The sequence below is a fragment of the Orbicella faveolata genome, unplaced genomic scaffold, assembly GCF_042242905.1.
Source record: "Orbicella faveolata isolate gen_17 unplaced genomic scaffold, um_ofav_v1 contig_15, whole genome shotgun sequence".
NCBI lineage: Eukaryota > Metazoa > Cnidaria > Anthozoa > Scleractinia > Merulinidae > Orbicella > Orbicella faveolata.
Window position 1 is genome coordinate 7,838,238 of NW_028301542.1, and position 21,482 is coordinate 7,859,719.

Consider the following 21,482-nt stretch of genomic DNA (forward strand, 5'->3'; position numbering starts at 1 on the left):
CGGAAGACAAAGACCTGTTTTTGTTTTTTCCTTATCCCCCCACTGTTTTTCCACCTCATGGTCCGTACCTTGTCGTGGTGAGGTGGCTTGTGTGCCTCAGTGACCTGTTTGAAGCAAATCCAGTGAAAGATACAGTTTCTTGATATACTAAAGCAATTGAAAGGTAGAGGCCAGACTAAAACGGACCATCCTTTCTTAAATGCCTTTGAGTAAATTTCAGACAGATTTTAATCAGTTGGAATTCTATATGCCCTGGTCTGAAGTGGACCTATTTATAACATCCGACAATCACTTCAAACCATTAACCTGATAAGAGGATACCAAGGCCTTTTTATAAGAGATGTCAGAATTGAAGCCTGGAATACCTGGCATAATAGACCCAAACAGAAGGAGGTATGATAGTTTTTTTCTGCTTTCCCTTTCACAAACATTTAATGTTCTGTTTGTTTAATTTATAACAATATTGTGATTTCTTACTCTGTATTGTTTCTATCGAGCAGTTTGTTATACTTGGGCTGTTGTTATTTAAGGGCATCATCGTCATCATCACTATCATCATCATCATCATCATCATCATCATCATCATTTCTTTTAACCCAGTTCTGTCTCTCTTGGGTAGTCAGTCCCATTTGCATGGGCTGTTGTTATCTGAAGAACAGAACTTTTCTTTATTTTATTTTATTTTTTTTACCCAGTTCTGTCTCTCTTGGGTAGTCAGTCCCATTTGCATGGGCTGTTTTTATCTGAATAACAGAACTTTTCTTTATTTTATTTTATTTTTTTTACCCAGTTCTGTCTCTCTTGGGTAGTCAGTCCTGGTTTTTGGGCTGTTGTTATCTGAAGAACAGAACTTTTCTTTATTTTATTTTATTTTTTTTTACCCAGTTCTGTCTCTCTTGGGTAGTCAGTCCTGGTTTTTGGGCTGTTGTTATCTGAAGAACAGAACTTTTATTTTATTTTATTATTTATTTATTTTTTTATCCAGTTCTGTCTCTCTTGGGTAGTCAGTCCTGGTTTTGGGGCTGTTGTTATCTGAAGAACAGAACTTTTATTTTATTTTATTATTTTATTTTCTTTCCCCAGTTCTGTCTCTCTTGGGTAGTCAGTCCTGGTTTTGGGGCTGTTGTTATCTGAAGAACAGAACTTTTATTTTATTTTATTATTTTATTTTCTTTCCCCAGTTCTGTCTCTCTTGGGTAGTCAGTCCTGGTTTTGGGGCTGTTGTTATCTGAAGAACAGAACTTTTCTTTATTTTATTTTATTTTTTTTTTACCCAGTTCTGTCTCTCTTGGGTAGTCAGTCCTGGTTTTTGGGCTGTTGTTATCTGAAGAACAGAACTTTTATTTTATTTTATTATTTATTTATTTTTTTATCCAGTTCTGTCTCTCTTGGGTAGTCAGTCCTGGTTTTGGGGCTGTTGTTATCTGAAGAACAGAACTTTTATTTTATTTTATTATTTTATTTTCTTTCCCCAGTTCTGTCTCTCTTGGGTAGTCAGTCCTGGTTTTGGGGCTGTTGTTATCTGAAGAACAGAACTTTTATTTTATTTTATTATTTTATTTTCTTTCCCCAGTTCTGTCTCTCTTGGGTAGTCAGTCCTGGTTTTGGGGCTGTTGTTATCTGAAGAACAGAACTTTTATTTTTTTATTATTACTATTATTTTATTTTCTTTCCTCAGTTCTGTCTCTCCTGGTCAGAACCTGTTACATGCAGCACTCTTTAGTTTTATAATTTAACATTTTGTGTCCATTTCAGTCATTTTAATAATGTGGCAACTCTTTTAGGTCGCAAAGCAATGCAAAGTTGGCTGTTGTTAGCAAGAGTACTTATGAGGTATGAGAGCTGTTGGTATATACTTAAAGTTTTATTTTTGACAGACAAATGTTCCCTTAATCTTAAATTGTGTGGAATCCGGTAGAAGGAGACTGCTCCTTTCTGGATAGGTATTTTCAATCAAACTTGCACTTGAAATATAAAATCTGAGTGTCAACTTTCCGTGGTTATTGCTCGAAAACAGTTCATGCCACCAGATGACCCCAAACTCTCTGGTTGCTCTTCCTTCACCAGGTCCGACAACCATTTGAACTGGACGAAAAGTTGGCCGTTCCACGTCTTGCTCTCTCTTTGGCTGCCTCTAGTGCTTCTCTAGCATTCTGCGGTTCGTGTCTTTCCTCTACCTCCTTGTTTCGCAGGTAAGTCTTCTTAAGGTTTAAAGGAATGGCACTTTGTTGACCGAGGGCAGGTTACAGTATCATTCAGGTCGTGGTCTCTGTATTGGAACACATTGAACTTTTCCCTCCAAACGGGGGGACGTAGGTGCCTCTTTTCTCTGCCGCTGTTATAAATGCATTTGGCATGTTAGCTAACAAAATTTGGACGTACTCTTCCAGTACATAGTACCTTTCAGCGCGACTCCATTTCCCTTAAACAAATATAGATATTGTACAACGCTATATTCATCATTTTCTCTGGTAACATCATTGGTTCTTGAGAACAAAACAATTTACCGCTTCAATCCTATTCGCTAGTTTGGAAGTTTCTCAGTCAAGAGAAGTAAGATAATGATAGTAAAACGTAGTCACTCCATTGCCACAGAAATTTTGCGATTCCGTTGTAAAGATTGGAGAAACAGAGGGGAAGTAAATGCAAGCATACTTACCGGCGGCCTTTGGATGTACCGGTAGACAGGAATTAATACTGTCCACAATGCCACTTATCCCCCGTTTGTAGCTTGAAGACCTTCACCCTCTTCTAATCCTTGAAGGTAGCCGTATGACCTCCTGACCATTGTAAAACGGCAGAAATGTCACCGAATGCGCATCAATATGATGTTTTGCCTCTCTGTGTCGCAGTAGTGGTATTAAATTCGGACGGACAAATCGTAGCGCGTTTTAAAAACAGCCACAGAAACAGCCATGCTTGCAAGAATGGTGAGAATCTCTGCGACTTAAAAACCTTGTAATAGCTTTTCATCATGCTTTTCATTAACTTATTTACACATAGGCTTGCTGTGATGGAACAAAGCTCTTTCAACAATGATCAATCGGTGAATAGCTGAAGAGTGTGTGAAATAGGGGATGGTTTTCCGGCAAATATAGCTGCTTCCTGAGTTCTTTTTGCTCCACCAATCGTATACATTTAATATCCATTACACGTGCTTGCCAAACGCTTTCCGTCTCTCACTTTGGAAAGATCGCCCGTGAAATCAATTTTTCAACGATAGCTGTGAATAGTTTTTCATCTTGCAAATAACCGGTTTTTCCACTTATTGCTTCGTAAATTTTTAGCGTATTCATCCTTAATGGCTCGAAACAAACGGAAAACGATCAAAGATCCAGAAAAGTTGAAGAAAATTCGGAAAGAAGCAAAGAAAAGGTGGAGACAAAAGAAGGCTCAAGAAAAAGCTTTGAAAGCAGCGGCAGCCATCGCCGGCAACTCGGCAACTATTGGCAAAAAGGAAGAACAAGTGGTTAGGTCTGTGCGAGAAGTAGCGGAGCAGAAGGTTGAAGAAAAAACCATGAAAACAGCGGCAGCCATCGCCGGTAACTCAGGAACTATTGGTAGAAAAGAAGATCGAGTAGTAACGTCTGTGCGAGAAGTAGCGGAGCAGAAACGTGGCGAACCTGCTAACCCGCCGCGAAGACGAGTCGACGTCCAACACCACGTTAAAGAGATCAATCCCTCGTTAGTCGTGCGGACAGAAAAATTTCTTGGATCAGGAACATTTGGAAACTGTTATCTCGCTTATTACCGAGATCTGCTTGTGGCTGTAAAAGAGTTCAAGTCTGTGAAAAAGTGGAGCACTAACGACCTCAAAAAAGAAGTACGCCAGGAAGCGAGAATGATCAGCTACCTCGGAGATCACAGTGGCGTTCCTTTGCTATTTGGTGTGATAACTAAGAGCGAGCCGCTTCGGCTTATTACAAAGTTTCATGGCCGAAAACATAGAAGCCTGACCTTGTCCAGTGCCACTAGAAAAAAAAATTATCTGGACAAACCTGGTTGGCTCGGTGTGTTAACAAAAATCATCGAAGCGCTCATGCACATACATTCGTGCGGTATCCTGCACAACGATTTGAAAGCGAACAACGTCCTGCTCGAGGAACGAGAGAACGGGTCAGTAAACCCGGTAATTATAGATTTTGGCAAAGCACGCTTTGCGTCTGATACAAAGCCTGCGGTGGCTGTAACAATTTCCAAAAGAGAGGAGTTCCAGAAGCGCTACCCTCATATTGCGCCCGAAATCGTGTGTGGAACTGGGATGCAAAGCTATAAATCAGACACATTTTCATTTGGAAGAATCGCCCTTGCTGTACTGGATTTGCTACCCACAGCAACTGCTCGATCAATTAAGATGGCCAAATCGGCTTTAAACGATGATCCTGAACAGCGTCCCTCGTTAAAGGAACTGCTTAGCGTCCTTTAAAGATTTGTCAATTGAAGTAAAGAAACTCAGTCGTTCTCAAATAGTTAAACAGGCCAGTATGAAGTAATTTTGTAAATATGTCTTATAGTGCCCTCGTTAGTTCACGTTTTCCTTTTTAGATGAAGAACCTCATTGAAAATGTTACCGCTGGAATAGTGATATTTACGGATTATCTGTGTTTCTCTTCAAAAACTGTGCTTTCAGTTTAGTGTTGCGAATAGAGAATCATCACGTTACTATTAAGTTTTTTCGATGAGCAATGAAAGTACTGTTTCCGGTTATTTAGAATTCGACTTGTAAAGATATATATTCTTTTTTATCAGAGAGCGACATGCTTTTAATACCACTAGTTGTATATGTCTCCGAGGAACAGCGGCATTAACTAATTATTAAAAGTGTTTTTAGAGAGTAAATAATACGTGGTTTATGAGAGTTTTATCCAGTGACACCAACGCTGCGAAGACAAACGTGACCAAATTTCTCCTCGCAACATACAGCTACAGCCACGCGTGTTGATGTCTGGAAACCATTTGTTTTCATGTCATGAGATACTTAATTAAATTGGTTCGTGTTTCTTTCGGCATGCATTTGACCGCCGATAAGTGCGAAAAAAGTAATTACTGGAAATTCCTAGGGGACGCCAAGAGCGTAGTAAACGTGTTAAATACGGTGTTCTCTGTCAGTTAAGGATAAGCCATGGAGGAGAATTTCTCCTTCTTAGCCTAATTTGCATATTTTTTTTCGGAGGGCAAATTGTAGTTTACTGCACTATCAAACTGTTATGATCAAATATTAGAGAAACCACTCCTTCGTCGTTCGCTTCACACATAACAAGACAAAAACATCGTCAAAACAGTGGCCAAAGATTTCAGGATTGTAAATCTCATGACCATGTCCTTGAACTTAAACGCTACCGTAGAATTCAGAAAGTAACGGCCCCCGTTACGTTTGGGTTTCTCAATCGTCTGTCTCCCAGGCTTTGGCGCTCGTTATGGTTGCTTCGGTGGGCTTCGCCGCTTTCCTTACGCGCTCAAATTGCTTAAAAACTGCCAAGGTACGCAGGCTAGAAAACAGAGACTTTCTCTTTTAGTGACTTCTTCAAAGGGCCGCTACTTTCGGTTGGGCAGATACTTTCGGGGAAACCGTTACTTTCGGGGTTCAATAGGAAGGTAAAAAAAATAAAGCTACTTTTGGGGAGCCGTTATTTTCGGGAGAGCCGTTACTTTCGGAATTCTATCTACGGAATTCTAAAGGTAATTTTCGCATTAGAAAGTGTTATGAATCTTGGCACACCACGTACCGTGACGACCCCCAATGCAAGGGTCTTTTGTCCACTCCTAAGACAATACAGTATTCTTTTTACCTAACGTTTTTTAAAAGTTCATTTTCCGTATACTATTTTATTCCTTTTATCACACTATATTTTAGACTTTTATCGCCTCTTTATCATTTGACCATTGAAGTCTGTAATTTCAAAGGCAGTCGAAAGCTTGTGTTTTAATAAGGTGATCTTGTAGTGGACATCAGCTACTCATTAGTTCGCTGGTCTATCGATCTGAATCGATCAGCCACTAGCCGCCGAGGCATTGAGCACGAAAGAACGTCAAAGTACATTATGAATTAACCTTTCTCTTGCAGAAGTCCTCCGTTCGAAAATATCATTAATCAACATGACAATCGCAGCCAAATAATCACGTAAAACAAAAAAATAAAGATCAAGAAAGCTCTATCCAAAAGCGAAGGATACAATTAGCAGTCTTTTTTCTTCTCCTCCAATAGACCATTTCAAGGTTACCGACGCCATTTTGCCGGGGGTGCAGAACTATTGGGGCGAGCGCGCGACCAAGCCTGAAAATGCTAATGACGACACGGCCGACTAATCTGTTGTTATGCCAAGCCACGCTCGTTGTGCAGTGGGATCTTGTGATAATGATAAAAGATATCCAGAACTCGCTTATGTTAGATCACATGTGCAGAAATTGACTTATCACAAGTGGCCAGTTGACCCTAAACTTGCCGAAAAATGGCGCAAGCAAGTAACGAAGACACGAGGAGATGTTTTCAACCCACCGCCTGGCGCCAGTGGGACTTTTGTCTTTTCAGATCATTTTCCTTTGGGGAGGAGAACCCCCGGAAACCCTGAAACTGACTTTCCATCGCTTTTTATGACTGTTTCCGATTATCTACAAAAGAGGTCGCCTAAGAAAAGAAAAGCAAACAAGTTACAAGAAGCTGGTGCTTCAAGGTACTTGCCTTTCAGCAGCAGCTCCAAAGATGATGATGAGAGCTCAAGTGACGATAATGAAGATTTGGAAATTGAGGTGGACTACTCTGTTTCAGTTCCTATGCAGTTTGAACAGCTAACCAGAGAATTGGAATTGAAGGTTTACACAGGTTTTCCGTCTACGGAAACATTTAAGTTCTTATTCGATTATTTATGTGAAAAGGCTCGGTCAATGCAGTATTGGAGGGGAGAAAAACAGACAACTAAAGAGACACCTCAGCCTCCTTCTCCTTTTGAGTTGGCAAATGGTTTTACTAAAGGACGACCAGGACCTGAAAGAAAGCTCAGACTGCAGCAAGAATTTCTACTGACTTTAATGAAACTAAGACTAGCTCTTTTGACTACTGATTTGGGATTTAGGTTCCATGTGTCAGCTACCACTGTCAGCAGTATTTTCATTACATGGGTTAAGGTCATGTCTAAGGAACTGTCAGTGTTAATCGTGTGGCCTAGTCGTCAACAGGTCAAGAAAACTCTCCCGTTATGTTTTAGGAAGCTGTACCCCAAGGTAAGATGTATTATTGACTGCTTCGAGTGCTTCACAGAAACCCCTAATGGACTTGATTTGGCAGCAACCCTATAAAGTGAATATAAGCATCACTACACATTCAAAGTGCTTGTTGCAATTACTCCAAATGGAGCTATTTCATATGTTTCACCATGTTATGGAGGAAGGGCATCTGATATTTTTGTGGTGAGAAACAGTGGATTTTTGAACATGATTGAACCGTATGATGAAGTCATGGCAGACAGAGGGTTTAAGATCAGAGAAGACTTGATGATGCACATGGCAACACTATGCATACCACCTAGCTGTGCATCATCTATGCAGCTGTTACCAAGAGATGTTAAAGAAACATCGAACATCGCAAATGTCCGGATCTATGTGGAGCAAGCCATCGGACGGCTTAAAGTTTTTCTTCTCTTAAAGAATGAATTGCCTATCACTCTGCTTCCCCTGGCTGATGACATTGTTCGCGTCTGCTGCACATTATGTAATTTGCTCCCACCTCTCTGTGTCTAATAATATTATTTGTATGTGTGTGGATAAACAGGGTTAGGCAGGCATGATGGCACCGCCGCAATCCCCCCCACCCACCCCCCCCCCCCCCCCGTACTAACAGGGCTCATAACAGGGCACAGCCTAGTACCCAAGCTACTTTGGAAGGTAACTATATGTAATTTATTTTTTCAGGAAATGTGTATAGATTTGATCACATGGAGAACATTTCAACCATTAAAAGATTTAGTAGCCATGCATTAAGGCGGGGGCACACCTGAAGCCCGTTTTTCCACCACTTTTCTCCCGTTTCAATAATTCCCAAAACCCTCAGCTCATCTCACAAAGCTATGCTTAGCGGTGTTTTGTACATTTTTGGGTGATTTTGGGGGATGTTTGGGAAGAGATAGTTTTCCTCAAAGGATTAGTAAAATTTGGAGAAATAAGAAATATTAAAGATTTAATGTGATTTTTAAATTAGAATTTGAAAATTAAAAATTAGTAGATGGACACCCAAACAATCCTGACAACCTGGGGTGCTCTTGCATGGGGGTCAACTGTCTGGTGGTGTTCCAAAAAATATTTTCTTTCTTCTATCCCATCTTTAAACCTCTTAAAATTTCAGTCAAATTCATGTTTACCCCCACCTTAATAAATAAACTTATTAAACTCAACAAAATTAAGAAAAAACTCAGCTAACTCTGAATTCTTATTTTCTCAACAAAGTCAGATCAAGTAATGTGGGGCAATTTGGTACAAAAAGTGCATTATTGACCAACTAGTGGCCTATTAACTTTTCTTGCATTTTAAATTTTATGCTTTTGCATAATTATGCAAAGCTTTTATCCGAACAATCTGTTTCATTTTTTCATCCCTTATATACATAAACACCAACTATTTTTACAATTATCAAAATTTAGACAAAAAAAATTCATCAGAGAAATTAGAGTTTTTTCATTGTAACTTAAACAAATGCTCCTATTACAAAAAAGCTGGACAGATCAGTTAGGAGAATTTGTAAGTCAATGTTAAACAATGTTAAGCCTTTTATGGTTAATCTTCACTGCAATAATCACAAATGAGATCTACAGAGCTTGTAATATTTTCATGGTTGCTACACCAAGCGTGGACAGCTTGTTTGCAGATTGTACATACATGCTCTCCATTAACAGGGATGTTCTTCATTGAACACACAGGGCAAACATAATTCATGGCATCAGATGCAGCACCTTGCTCTGATTCCTGAGCAAAATTAAATTTAAGTTCATCTTCAGTGTCAGTGTCATTGATGTCATTGTCATTGCTGCATCTGTCAGACAGCACTGGCACACCCAAGAATCCAATGCATTTGCAGCACTCATGGTGAGGTCAGCACATGGCAAGTGCCACCATGTGCTGCAGCTGTCACAGAAGATGCTGTTCTCCTTTGCAGAATCACTGATTTCATCCTCCTCCAAAATTACTTTACTGCACTTCGGGCACTCAAAAATGTCCCTGTACCCCAGCAGACATGGCAATACAAATGACTTGTAAAACAGTGTAATATTGCTGACAACATTCAGACAAAATTCAATGTCAAGTTCCACTCGTTCATAGAAAAGAGGGCCACCCTGTGTCCAAACAATGAAATAACCATGACTGGCACCAACAACCCACATCTGAGCCTGCATTTGGGTATAATATTTGTGGGTGCGTTTCAGGCGAGGTTTACCATTAAAGTCTTCAAGGAAGTCAACACGGTCATATGTTTCCTTGACATGAAGGTTGTCATTTCTCACTGAGTAAGGGCACTTTGCTTCAATTATTGAAAGGCCATGGCATCTGCAGTAAAACAAGCCATCTGGTGAAGCAGCGAGGTAGGGGTAGTCAGGCTGTATAAACAATCCACACTGTTTAAAGCCCTGCAGTCCACCATCATGTTGTGAAGCAACATCAGACATAAAGGATTTGATTGCATCCTTCTCGTGGGCATTTTCCCAGTTGATCTGAGGCAGGTGAGAGACATCATCATTTTTGTTCAACAGGCTTGACACAAGTGAACTGCAAACCGGTTTCTTGTCACTTTGGCCTTTCCGGTTGAGAATGGTTTGTGCCTTTGTGTGGAATGTGTGGAAATTGGAAGCTGTTACTCTTCCAATCCTCTGCTGATACCACAGTTCATTTGTGCTCTGGCCACGGGTTTCAACTTCCACTCTTGCAACTTGGTCTTTTGTCATTTGGCAGTCTTTGAGAAATAGTGGAGCTGTCTGCTCTAGTGGCTTGCCTTTCATTTCCTCAGATGCCATAAAGGTTAGGGCTTTCTGAGGGAGAGGTTCGGGAAGACCGTCATCTTTTGTGTGCTCTATGGAATAGAGGACACATGCTGATGGAATATTTTTCATAACGCTAGTGACCAAGGCTGACACTCTTTCATTGGTCAACTGTCTGTCTTGAGGTTTCCTTGGGTCAAACTGGTTCTTTAACTTTAAACTCGCCTCTTGATCTCTCGCACTGTTCTCGTGAGTTTTCTTGTCTTTGCGAAAGATAAGGTTCTTGATCTGGCTTGGCTGCACATCTTTCTTTGTTCCTCTGTTCCATCCCTGCGGAACACTTGTGCAAGCTGGGGAGATGTATGCTTTCTTATAAGCAAAGTTCACTTCGTACATCAAAGCAATAACATGATTGCAGACTTCTGCAGTACCAGCAGTGCATGTACACCACGAAGTGACAATTCTGCAGTCGCTTTTCGTGCCCTCCAAACAAATCCATACTTTGTGTGGGTCATCACGAAGCTTTTGGGAGGGAGAAACACACCCCTTAAGAAACATTTGTTTGCATGCTGTCTACAGGGCATGTTGTAAACAACACAGTGTCAACAAAACCACTCATCCAATATGAGTAGGCTTTCTGATCCTTGTACTTTCCGATGTATTCCACATCAACAGCTTTTGTTCGCAAAATGTAGCTGAACAGTTTACCGTCATCTATTTCTGGCCACTGTTTTACGTCATCAATCCAGGCGTCAGGCGGTATGTTATTGGGGTCGCTCTTTATTTCATTTGACTTCAACCTTCGTGTATATTCTTCTTTGATCTGACGGCAGACTTGTTCTTGAGTGAACTTTATGGGTGCATTAAGTTCATAAGCTCCAAATGCTCTAGCAACAAGCTCAGACTTACGGCCAGTTTGCTTCAGTCCTCTGAGGGAGAGAAAATCCTTGAGCGACGACACAGTCCAGCCGAGGAAGTCATCATATTGCAGAACTTCTTCTGCTTGTCGAGGCATCTAAAAAGAATATTTCGCCAATTACACCAGAGCTGAAGTGGTGCAAATTAAAAATCAAAGTTTCGGCAAGATATTTCTCATATCAAGAGATACTGTGGTCTTTTTTTCCGCGGAAAGAATAGCGAAGCACTTCAGCTATTCCTCTACGCCGTTTGCAATTTCAGGCTTGGCCGCGCGCTCGCCCCAGTAGTTTTGCACCCCCGGCAAAATGGCGTTGGTAACCTTGAAATGGTCTATTAAAAGGGACAGAAGAACTGCTCTAGCGGCAACGATTTTTGATAATCATAATTTAATTAGCTGGAATTGAATTGTTTTGTCTGTATTTGAAGTCAATAAGGGTTTTCAGAGCTATTCAAATGAATTTTACGCGTGTAAATTCCAATCATTATTTTGCTTGATAGAGGCTGACTTAGCGGCTAGTTATTATTTTAGGTGTGAAAATGATTGCCCCTTTGGACCTTTTGATACTACCGGTGACAGCTACATTGTGTCGATAGACAGTTGCTCAGCGAGGATTAAGTTTAAGCGTGTCAGGTCAAGGAAGGTGATAGCATAAGATTCTTCATCATCATCATCATCTTCTTCTTCATTTAAAAACACGGTAAATACATCAGGCATTAACAATTTAATATAAAAGCTACAAGCTACGACTATGTATAATTTAAAAATATTGCTAACTATTAAAGAAAAGTATACTAAATTAAAGTCTGCTTTACATGAATGCCTTGTCGGAATTAATTAACAATCGTCGGAAATTAGTCTGAGATGTTGCTTGCTTAGCAGCTGAGGGTAGACTGTTCCAGATGCCTGCACCACTATACAAGTAAATGTGCAATATGTAGAGGCAAAATCTTTATTTAGACACAGTATTTAATTCAGGACTTAGCAATATTGAATTAAATTAGTCTAATTGCCTAACTGATAAATCACTAATAACTACTACAATAAAAGAAATGATAAAAAAACCTGCTTTACAACGAAGCCGTGTTTAAAAGCGAAATAAAACTTGCATAAGACTGCCATCAAAATCGTAATTCTTCAACTTAGATTTCAATTTATCAAGAGTGGGTGACTGACGAATATCCAGGGGTAAACTATTTCACAGTACAGCTTCGCTGTAGGACAGACTTAAATTCTTTTACAACGATTTAAGAATGCCTGCCTGTAAAAATCAGACAAATTCTTAATTTCGCGGCAAGGATCGAAAATTCGATTTCGCCCATATTGTTATGATAGATAGGCTAGGGCATGACAAAAACTACTGGATAGTTTTTTTGGCAAAATATCCTTTTATTTCAGAGGAATATGCAAATCACCAAATTCCGTTAAAATCGTCATTTAACGCACCATTTTACTAAACAGGTCTGAGACCCTCGCATGCAAAACCACATCATTCTTCCGTCTTTAAGACACTCAAATATTTTTGTGCAATGTTTAAATGTGTACTGGGTTGATTTTAGGGAATGTTGCGTTGTCTTTTTGGGAGCAAAATAATTGAATTTCGAGGCTAAAGACATGTATTTCATTCACTTAAAAGTACTTCGTGAATATAATTAACTTTCACCATGCGCGAACCCTTCAAATGGATTAAGCTTCTGGTGGTTGAATTGCAGAAGGATGGTCTACAGATTCCTGTAAAACGTTCTTTGGGCAAATGATTGTGAGCGACACTAGAACTTTTCAAAGTACGCTAAAAATGCAAATATTTGACCATCCGTCGTCAAATTTCAATTTACGGGTTAGACATATATTTTAGCATGCGCCACATGACTTGACCTATATTAAGTTGAAATAGACACAGAGCTGATAATTTCGAAATGTTCTAACCTTATTTGCTGTAAAAGACAAGTCCAAACGGCGATTTGACGTGTTTCTCTCACTATTCGTCGCATATAAAGCAGAAGTTTGGTTTTGTTTACACAACGTCCGATGTACATCGCCCCCGGGGGAGGTACTTTGGGAATTTCTGAGTGGGGATGTGCCGCTGGCACCCTGGAACTCTTAGCCTATACCAGAGCTAGTTCACCTAAATTTTGCTACCCTATACTAGAGTAAAATCCCCAAATCCCCCTATCTATCGACACTGTTGAGGCTGATTTGCGTAAATTTAAACTTGCTGATTTGATTTTTTTATATTTTTGAGTGGCAATTCCTCGTTTCCTTCGTCTAGATAAAATCTCCAACCAACTAGTCAGTTTTGTGAAAAATGATACCCTATTCTAGACCCAAACGCTCTGATTTATATACCCCATCCTAGAGTAAACTGCTTCAAAACCATAACCTTCACAGCGGCACATACCTATATAGCCCATATATGGCAGTGCCCCCCCCCCCGGGACATTGCCTACTGTCAACCTATTATTGGTCGACTACCAGGAATCTGTGACCCTCTTTCGGCGCATATGATCACCACTGCATCTAAGTCAAAAACGGTTAAGTCATTTGCATATAGTTGCTTCCTTTGCACTGCGCCATCCTGCACCAAAATATTTCGTTTTATCGCTTGCTGACCATTGCTGGTAATCGTGTCATAGCACAATGTTACAGGCGGTATTTGTTCGTCACGCAATGCTGTCACGGCATATGCTGCACATTTTGATCTATTTTGCATAGGGCACTCTCAGGATAAATGAAACAATTCATTTATTGTTTGTCTGTTCATATATATAATAATATGTGTATATTTATATAATCGTATTCTATAGTGTAGGTGGCCTCGGTCCAAATCACGTTTGTATAACTTTCTGATGTTTCAGACAACAGCTGATTAAGCTAGTGCCTGTACTCACTACAAAACTGACCATAAACAAATTATAGATCAATGAAGCAAGAACTAACTGAGATAAAAGTAGGAAATCACAATGTGTCTAATTCATGAGAAAAACAGACTAAATTTAATTAGTAATCACCTGAGTAAACAAACCCTAGCCATGCCATTTTATTTGGCATATTTTGTTTGCTTTAATACTGCCTAGGCATTGGTATGGTATGTTTGTAACAGAAAATAGAGGACTGTTCTTCTTTTACAAGCTGTATTGGTGGAGTTTGTGGCTACAACAATAAAGATCGAAAGCTTAAAACTGAAATGGTTCCGTACTTTCGTGCAATAAAAATATGTACAATAATAAGTTTACTAAACCGAGTCGAGCTGATTTTATGCCGAGCGGCGAAGTTCACCAAACGCGAAAGTTTGCGCACCATGTTAAGATATGTCCTAACCATCGCACAAAACTTGGATTAGGGCGGTGCAGAAGGTTCAGCACTCTCGGGGGGTCTCCCGTGAAAAAGACGGGAGTGCTCGTAGGAAAGACCCTGTTTTGTGGGCGTGGCTTAGAAGATTTTCCCTCTCCTTAGAGGTACTGACTCTCGGGAAGACATGATTGATCATCGCAGCTATACACACAACTTAAGCAGTTGTGAAGTTATGTGTATATTGTATACCCAAGAGTAGCCCACTGTATTATATGTAAATCAAAAGTAATTGCACAGCGCGAAAAGACCTAGGTACGAGTTTGGCGTTACAGTATTACGCCAGGCATGTAGGTACTGGTGGTCGAGTAAAAGATGACAACAGGGGCAATGGAAAACTATTCATACTTTTCATTTAATTCTTAATTTAATCTCTTCCTACTCAACAGAATTGTGTGCTCCGTGTGGTTTTAAGCCTTACGGAACCTTACGTATTAGGATAGAAATTGTCCTACCCCTACCCCCTAAAATGGGATGACAGCATTGTGTGACGAACAAGGAACCGCTGCAAGCAAGGATTCAAGCAGCAGTAGATCAAACGATGATCAAATGTAATGTTTTGGTGTAGTGCAAAGCAAGCAACTGTCTACAAATCACTTAGCCGTTTTTGACTTAGATGCAGTGGTGATCATATGTATCGAAAGAGGGTCACGGATTCCTGGTATTCGACCATTATATAAGGTGACAGTTGGCGATGTACATTAGACCTTGTGTATTCTGCTTTATGTGCGACGAATAGTGAGAGAAACACGTCAAATTGGCTTTGGACATGCCTTTTACAGCAAATAAGGTTAGAACATTTCGAAATTATCAGCTCTGTGTCTATTTCAACTTAATATAGGTCAAGTCATGTGGCGCATGCTAAAATATAAGTCTAACCCGTAAATTGAAATTTGACAACGGATGGTCAAATATTTGCATTTTTAGCGCACTTTGAAAAGCACTCGCGTCGCTCACAATCATTTGCCCAAAGAACTTTTTACAGGAATCTGTAGACCATCCTTCTGCGATTCAACCACCAGAAGCTTAATTAATTTAATCTATTTGAAGGTTTCGTACATGGTGAAAATCAATTATTTTTACGAAGTACTTTTAAGTGAATGAAATACATGTCTTCGAAATTTAATCATTTTGCACCAAAAAAACCCCCGCAACATTCCCTAAAATCAACCCAGTACACATTTAAACATTGCACAAAAATATTTGAGTGTTTTAAAGACGGAAAAATGCATGCGAGGCTCTCAAACTTGTTTAATAAAATGGTGCGTCAAATGACGATTTTAACGGAATTTGATAATTTGCATACTGCTTTGAATAAAAAGGATATTTTGCCAAAAAAATTATCCAGTAGTTTTTGTCATGCCCTAGCCTATCTATCATAAAAATATGAGCGAAATCGAATTTTCGACCCTTGCCGAGTTATTTCCCATATTCATGGACAGGGACTCTTAATATGTTCTTCGAGGAGTAATAAAAATCTCGGTGGGTTGACCCAAAAGCAGCCGTCCAGTCAATAAAAATCGCAAGGGTTGTTCACTTGTAGTTTCTAACACTCAATTTCCCGATTTTTTTTTTAACTGAAATGCCTCGTGCAAAAATAGCGATTTTTGCACGAGGTACCACATGTCCACCACTTGCACCCCACTTGCATTTCGTGTTGTCAAATTTCTTGACCTGAGTGTACCTTAAGATATTTAACTGCACACATTTCAAGAAGCAGTGCTCTTTCGTTTGGTCTTTTTATGATACCGTGCCATGTAACAAGTTGCTTAGTGCTCTCAATTTAGCCAGTTGTTTTGTGACGCTGTCACTGATCGCTAAAAAGAGTCACAAATTAAAAATATATATATTGCAAAAACAAAAAATTGTGTGCCGCCAAATTGTTCATGTAACCATACAAATTGTGTAGCAATCTGTCTTTTTTTGACTAGTGCATTAGCTTTTGCAACGTATTTTTTTATGTTTATTTGTGGGTAATTCTTTTAAAACAGCAACACTCTACTCGTTTTTTTTTTTTTTTGCTCTTCCTTCCTCCGATTAAAGAAAAAACTTCTCTCAGAATTCATCGCTCGGGAGTCTAAATGAATGTAATAGCTTTCTCCTGAAAACGTTTCCTATGCAATATTCCTTCGCCGATTCATTTTATGGCTTGCTTGTCGCAGCAGCTGCTCTCAACTTAGCCACCTGTCTTTTTATCATTTTGCTGAACGTCTTAGTTATGATCGCCGTGGAAACCAAACAAGGACTCCAAAGGCACCGTAACATTCTGTTGGCTTGTTTCGCGCTTACTAGTCTGATGGATGGGCTAGCTGTACAACCCTTTCACATAACCATGACTATTTTCCTTCTACATGGTGGAGATTTTCACAAATATTGTGACATCCACTTTGCATTTAGCAGCAGCTTTTAACTCGGTTTTAATCAGGGGAGAATGATTTCTGGCCATTAAGCATACCATCATCCACGCTTCAATAGTCAGAACAGTTCGTCTAATAGTTTCCTCCGCTCTGGCGCGAATTGCAACCACGTTGTACTTTCTTGTTATTTCCAACTCAACAATCGTTAGATTCTTTTGTCTTGTAGATCCTTGTAGCAGTCATATCGTCAATCGTTTCCTTGCAGGTCTTTCTTTATAAGGAACCCCGGCGACCAGATAAACAGACTCTCTCACTACAAGTTTCCTTCGAGGCTATAGAGCCATGAGAAGCTCCCAGGCTAACCTTATCTGTTTAATTCATGTTTTCGTATCGTCACTTGCTAAGAATCACGTTTTTAAAGCACTGCTAGTCATTTCGCATAAAAAACTGAAAAGTTAGAAATTTTAAAACCGTAAGTGTGTAATGATACCCTTCGTTTGCTAGATTTTCTGACCGGTTAAAGCCTTCGTGAATGAAACGTTCGAATATGACAGAGAAACAATCGGCTAAAATGGTGTGTGCACATCATCAAATAGAGGTTACAGTGTCACTTAGCATCCTCAATCAGGGCAGCACGTTTCGCTTCTAGGCTCTTAAGCCACTTACAGAAGTTAACATGTCTCTCCCTCAATTTTATTTTTCCCACGTGCTGCTATCCGTTATCCCTTGTGTTTTACAATACATACAATGACTTCTAATGGATTTTCTAAAAGGTTCGGGTGAATTGTTTACCTTTGCGTTAACACATAATAACTTCTAATGGGTCCTAAAGCGCTCGTAATGGGTTCGGAGTCAAACTGACGGATAGTTTTTAATGGAACTTCAACGCTTAATTGTTGAAAATGGACTAATTCTCTTGCCCTAGATCTTCGTTCTGTATTTTACAAACCTTGTCATACAGAATACATGCAAGAAATGCCCGTAAATGTAGCTAACCGTATCAGCAGTTGGGTTTTCTCCGCTGTGTTAAAAAGTGATGTCACTTACTACTTTCCGTAACCCAAAAACATTTTCAATGGTGGACAATCACTTCATCCAGTTGACCTGAAATTGAACTTCAGTATAGTTTTAGTTCTTAGTGCACCAAGCACATAAAGGTCAAAAATCTTAGGCTTGCTCTTCACTCGTTTAGAGTTCGATCGGTATGAGGCTTAATAGACGGTTGAAAGGGATCTTTTTTTGCAAATTGCATTTCTAATTAAATCTAAACGGAGGCTTTAATTGCATCAGTTCCAATTTGCCTGTCCACAAACAGAATTAAAAGCAAAAAAATGTTAGATCAGGGAATGATAAAATTATTTATTTCAGAGGACTGCATTGTCCGTGGAGGAGGCAATTGAAACTCATTGCTACATCAGACTTAAAAGCGAAGTATGGTTCTCCCCATGGAAACGCCAACAGCATGGGGCCATAAGGCCATCTAAAAGCGAACACTGTATTATAACAATTCATACAATTGAAATAGATCACGGAAAGGAAAAAATTATTCATTCATTCTTGAAGCTTGATCCAATGAGAAAGTTTCTGAAAATTGTTCTTGGGACACAAAGATATTTACATAGCCACTACCCGAAGGAAGGTAAAATATTTATGGGCTATAATTTTATGATTGTCTTGCTTTGATGCAGCACAACAATACATCGCACTTTTCTATCGCTCAGAAGACGTGAAAAACGAAGAAACTGCCACCGTTTATTCGCAAAAATGACAACGCTTCTACATAATTCTTGCACGTTCTTAACGCCCTAAAGAAAGGCGAAGTATAGTTCTCCCATGGAAACGCCAACGACACGGCGGCTATGAGGCCACCTAAAACTGAGCAAATATTGTAATTTGACAATTCAAACAATTGAAATAGGTCACAGAAAGGACAAATTATTCATTCTTGCAGCTTGATCCACTGAGAAAGGAGAAGAAAATTGTTCTTGGGACACAAAGATATTTACATAGCCACTATAAGAAGGAAGGTAAAAGACTTTACGAGTTACAATTTCATCTCATAGTTTATAAGATTCTTAACAACGACACAATCGGATGTCCTCGTGGTTGTCTCCTTTGATGCAGCACAACAACACATCGCACATTTTTGGCGCTCAGAAGACAGTAACATGAAGAAACTGCCACCTTTTAGTCGTTAAACTGATAACACCCCAATATAATTTTTACACGCTCTCAACGTCTTAAAGAATAAAGCCGCGGGGTCGCTTTGCGTACATTTCATTTTAGTTACGGGTAGCTTGCCACTTCAAGTTGATCCGTCGTACATGTAGTTATATCCAGTTTTCACCCTCGCGCCACTCAGAATTTTTTTTTTTCGTTTTGTTTAGTTCAACTTACGATGAAAACTTTGATTCTCTTTATCGTGGCCATTTTCCTGGTGTCGGCTGTGAACTCCCGTACTGTCCACGAAGGTAAGAACATTTTAACCAAGTCTCAAACATTCATAACTCTCTGTTGCAATGAACTTTTATTACGTTCTGCAAATGGTTAGGAATGCAACCTGGAAGTTTTAAGAGTATATACACCAAAGCTCAAGTGCTATTAAAACCATCCCTTGTCAATTTTAAGAACACATTGTTTTTATTTTGAACTTTGAAAATATCAATTATCTTTCATACAACGGTACGACTGAAGAGTAGTGTAGAGGTTCTAGCAATTGCCTTAAATGCAAATGCCGAGCAGCCGAGAAAAAGCAAAGGCTCCTTTGACAAAATGTACGGACTAGATTATTTGCTGATTACGGATACAGCTTACTTACAGTTATGCTGATTTGTAATTGTTGCACAGACCCCGGAGAGGAAAAACGAGACGAGGGCCTGCGGACTGATGTCACCAACGAGAAGAGATTGGTCATTCCTGGTCGTCCGCATCCCTGCGACAACTGTTACTGTTCAACTGCTATTCCTCTTAAAGGAATATGTAAGAGCTGCTGTTCGTAGCATATCAAGGTAAGAAAGAGGCAATAACCCCAGTGAATTTTTTTTCCCTACACCAACCGAGGCGTGCTGCTCTCAGTTGCACATGTTTAAGTTTTTCTTCATTTTCAATTTTGGATGCATTCAGGGGAAACTCTCAAAGATACCTGCTGGAAATATGATTGCCCCTACTAGACGGAGTAACAGAATTGCTAAGCACCTTCTGAATTTTTTAACATTTTTAGAAGTTTGGCTAAAAGAATATTGTTAGTCGTTAGAAGGTAAACCGAACGACGTCTGAAATACGGTCACACGTTTTTCACGTCTCTCAGCTTCAAACGATTATTAGATTAATAACGAATAATGTCCACGGTGAACACCAAAGACATGAACGACGTCTACCATCGATTGCCTGGATGATGATGATAATGATGATGATGATGATGATGATGATGATGATGATGATGATAATTTATTCATTGAGGGCCATTTTTATTGAGCTCAATGAAACAGCACAGTTCATTTACTCTATAATTCACTAAAACTAATAAAACTACATAGAAATAGTTTCTAATCACACAGTTTTAAAACCCAACTTGATGTCGTTTTTTTATCTTTCAGACCGCCATCAGAGCACGTGGGGATACAGTTAACTAATTGTTGGCATTCGTGATATAAGAGCATTAAAAAGTTCAATAAAATGTGACAGGTTGACTTCCCTTAGTTGACAGTTGAGTTCAATTTCGTTCGCGCGCATTTACCCTCCTCACTGGACACTAAGGACGCAATTCCACGAGGATTGTGCTAGCTAAACCTGATTTCTATTAGTCAATATACAGAGTACTCCCTACCTTACCCAAGAGACCACAAAACATTTCCTAGACGGAAGCATAGGAGTGAATAGAAATGCTTTTTAGTACAAGAACAAGAGTCCATAAAAATTCGTCTCAGCCCAAGCACAACAGAGCATTAGACCTCTTCGTAACATGGCGAGCAAATATAACCATACGAAGCTATTCAAACTCTTTGTAAACTAAGTCTAATACTAGCCTTGTAAACTAGTATGAATATATGAAATTCATATGTTTGAGATGCGGATCAAGAAAAGAAGATGTGAATGATCATCGCAGTTATGAACACTACTTTAGTAAAACCTTAAAAAAACAAATTAGGCTTGTACGGTACCGTCAAACCCATGACCGTCTGTGATACCGGTCCAGTGCTCTCCCAACTAAATAGCAAGTCAATTGGTAGCTGGCAACTTACGGGTTTGTTAGAACCGGCGAAATGGCCAGCTCCCAGGTGACAGTTGTTTGTTTTTTTGTTTGTTTGTTTGTTTGTTTGTTTCAAGTTTTCATCTCTCTTCTGCTTAAGTAGTATTCATAACTGCGACGAACTTTCACATCTTCAAAGTCTGATAAGGCAGTCACAGAAAAGCTCAATTCAAAACCTTTAAAGTGTCAGTACAACCACAACAACAACGTTCCTTAAGAGTACGCTTTCATTCGCTTTGTTACGAACATTTCTCTGAAATTGTGCAATCTTGGGTCGCTATAAGACAATCTAGGCATTCGTATCAATAATCTGCAGTTAGAGCACAGGGGAAAACAGGAGGTATTCTGAAGGCCAGAAATAGTATCAGTTTCCGATCAAAAGCGATTGTTTGAGACACTAATTGGTACTCAAATACCATTCTATCTTCCTTCAGTCCGGTAGTGTCTTTGTCATAAATACAATTACTCATGCGCGCTAATCGATCACAGACGCCGGTTTCACAGAAAAACAACAAACCTCTGTTAGCCTCTGTGTTGAACGGCGCTACCATTATGCTCACGAACTTACAACTCAAGTTTAAAATTTGGACAAGCTATATATTAATTAAAGCACCTTTCAATCAAAATCATGGAAAAGCTAATTGATTTACTGT

The 21,482-nt window shown here is 39.5% G+C and overlaps 1 long non-coding RNA gene and 2 pseudogenes across 1 annotated transcript; 2 read left to right on the forward strand and 1 right to left on the reverse strand.

Moving 5' to 3' along the window:
* The first annotated feature begins 299 nt into the window (after nt 1–299).
* Nucleotides 300–20,276, forward strand: LOC149113365 (uncharacterized). The gene is made up of 7 exons (XR_016206780.1): nt 300–393; nt 1,785–1,833; nt 2,068–2,192; nt 18,532–18,607; nt 18,968–19,051; nt 19,428–19,588; nt 20,177–20,276. It is a non-coding gene; the product is annotated as an uncharacterized LOC149113365 (long non-coding RNA).
* LOC149113366 (uncharacterized) lies at nt 2,730–7,786 on the forward strand (annotated as a pseudogene).
* LOC149113367 (uncharacterized) lies at nt 8,347–11,238 on the reverse strand (annotated as a pseudogene).
* Nucleotides 20,277–21,482: the final 1,206 nt, after the last annotated feature.